The sequence below is a fragment of the Brassica oleracea genome, chromosome C9 (assembly GCF_000695525.1).
Source record: "Brassica oleracea var. oleracea cultivar TO1000 chromosome C9, BOL, whole genome shotgun sequence".
NCBI classification, from domain to species: Eukaryota; Viridiplantae; Streptophyta; class Magnoliopsida; order Brassicales; family Brassicaceae; genus Brassica; species Brassica oleracea.
This window is the reverse complement of record NC_027756.1, coordinates 46713842-46716991: the sequence shown is the minus strand read 5'-3', so window position 1 is coordinate 46716991 and position 3150 is coordinate 46713842.

Sequence of the window (3150 nt, the reverse complement as noted above, 5' to 3'; positions counted from 1 at the left end):
TTAATTGAGAGTTTTCAATATTTTGTTTTATTTACCAAATGGAGATGCGGTTTCTCTCTCGCGGTTCAAAGCCTGCTTGGTTAGATTTGAAGAGGACCACCGTGGACACCACCATCGAGCTTCCTCTTCTTCGTCATGACTTCACTCTTCTTTGCTGTATCTCTCTTCTTCTTCTTCACTGTGTATTTCTTCTTCTTCGTTGCGGCACCTCTCTTTTTCACAGTAGAGTCCTTTTTGTTCATCGCCGGTGAGTCATTCTTACTCATCGACGACACTCCCTCTTTCTTCTTTTTCAGGTGACTCGTGTATTTGGAACCATGGTTGAATTTTTTTCTGGCTCCGTATCTACCTTTTTGGTCTCGAGAGCAAAAAGATGAAGATGGTTTTTTTTCGAAAATAGTACAACTAGTATAACTAGTACAACTTGTAACAAATCATTATCCAAATCAAATATTATTAAAAATATACTCTTCATGTATTTAATACAGGCGGGGAAGATTAGACAAACATGTCTTCTTGGTTCTACATCATCATTTTTTTATCATCTTCGTACGCTGAAAACAAAAAATAAAAACCACTATATTAATTGCAAAGTTGTACTAGTTATACATGTTTTACTTGTATCAGTTATAATGGTTATACTCAGACTATTTATACTAGTTATACTCATTGTAGTTGTACTACTTGTACCAATTTCAGTTGTACTAGCTGTACTAGTTGGAGTTGTACTAGTTGTCTTAGTAATACTCTGCGTTTCTTCTTTATCTTCAATCTCGTAAGTAAAAATGAATTTGATTCTAGATAAGATATAATTGATTAAACATGACTATGAGTTGATCGATTTGAGATAAGAAAAAGAATTTTGGTGGATTATTAAAGAAAATTTTTGATTTTGTTTTAAGGTGGAAGAATATTAATGGAGAAAAAAAAAGAGGAAGAAGAAGAAGATTAGGGTTAAAATTGGGTCGGATTTTGGGTATGGATCCAGATCAAATCTGGGTAGGATAGTCATGGCATAAACTAGTAAATATGTTTAATTTTGTAGGTCTTATGGTCTTTTACCCTTATTTTTGATTTATTTTTAATATATTATTTAATTAAAAATAGAAGAGGTCCATAATAGATTTTTTTACCCCTTTGTCCCATACTAGCATTTGATCCAACAATGACACAAAACCACAGAAAAGAATCCAAAGACAGAGTAAATAGATAAGAAGACACAAGTGGAGAGGAATATTCAACGATGACACAGAACATTGAAAAGAGTCCAAATAGTCCATATTAGAAGAGTGGAGAGGAAGATTCAACGATGTTGACGTCAATAAGTTTGTAATCCTTCAATTTCCAATTTATTATGAATTGCTCCTCCTCATTTTCTTATTTCATTATGATATCCTCCTATGTTTCTTTAGCTTTGCCCTCTTTCAAAAAGGAACAAGCTTTGTAAGCATACAATGTTCTAGTTCAAGGTTTCGGGATTTGGATAGGTTTGGGCATCAGCTCGAATCATTTATTTAGATTCAAATACTATTTTCAGATAATACCATAAGGACCATAACTCGAATTGCAATCTACAAAATCCATTCAAAATTTTTTACATATCGAATTGGATATTCGAATATTTTTGTTCTGAATTGGTTCAGATATCTGGTTTTCCTAGTTTTGGACGTTTCTTATTTCGATCACCAGGTTATGACCAAACCGATAGCTCTCGAGGATCTCTACAGGAAAGCTGATAAGGTTCTTGCTCACCAAGAAATATATTGTTTCAATAAGTTCCAGCTTAGATACCAAAAGAGATGCTTCTTAGCTTCACGCAGCTGTTCATCAATAGTTTACAGAGCGTGAAGGCAAAAATACTACTTCGATCTCTCTACTGCTCAAATCCAACCATTCTTTAGTGTCCGGAAAACATGGAAATGTCTTGAGGTTCTTGCAGCCCAACATGTCTAGTGCTGCCAGGGATTGCCACAATTTACGAACTTCTATTTCAGTTTCTAACAGAGAGAAGTCCAAGATTCGAAGAAACTTCTGACAAGCTTTTCAACAGTGAGAATTTTGAGAATGCTGAGAGATTCCAAGTAGATACTCCATGTCAAGAACAACAACCAGTTCAATCAGGTTCTTAATAGAGTTAGTTAACATCACCAAACTTCTGGCTTCTCTTGATATCATTACCTAAGAACGTGCAGATTTCCCTTACACCCACGATGATGGCAATTATGCGCCCACAAGCTCGCAAAACAACTTGCGACTTGTGACGAAAACGTTAATCTTTAAGGACATCTACAATCCAATAATCTTCATTGTTTAGAAGGGTTCATATTTGAGAAAAAGACAAAAATAGCACTAAATCAAGTTTATGTTCTCAAACTAACACTCAAGGTCAAAAGTCACAAAAATAGCACTTAATGTTTTATCAAAAGTCACAAACTTAGGGTTTAGAGTTAAAGGGTAGAGTTTAGGATTTAGAGTTTAGGGTTTAGAGTTTAGGGTTTAGGGTTTAGAGTTGAGAAATGAGGTTTTGGGGATAAGATTTCAAATTTTGAAAAATAAAAAAATTATTTCAAATTTTGAAAAATAAAAAAATTAAAATTGTTAAGAGATAAACTTAGAGAGGTGCTATTTTGGTCATTTTAGTTTTTGAGTGCTATTTTTGTGATATAAACTTAGAAATGTGCTATTTTGGAGATTTGGCCTTTATATTTTTCCCTTTTCTTTCGATATATACTTTACAAACAATGTTCATGAAAACATTAATCTGTAAAAAAATCTCCAATCCTTTTATTGTTGTAGGAACTTCTATTTCAGTTTCGGAGAAATTCAAGATTAGAAGAAACTTCTGGCAAGCTTTTCAACAGTGAGCATTTGCTGAGAGATTCCAAGTAGATTCCATGTCTCTGATGGATCAGAATATCCAACAACCCCTACAGCTTCCTTGATCTTTGTTGATCTCCACTAGTCTTCTTTCTTCCTTCTTTGTTCATGTCTCCCTCTTGGAGACAACTTTCTTCTTTGTTCATGTGCCTCAGGTTCATATCATGTGGCCTCTTTTTCTCCATCACCATCTGAAACCGCTTCTCACACTGCTTTCTCCACACGTTTACATTTGCAAGAAGCAGTGGCGGACGCAAGAATCCATTTAGACGT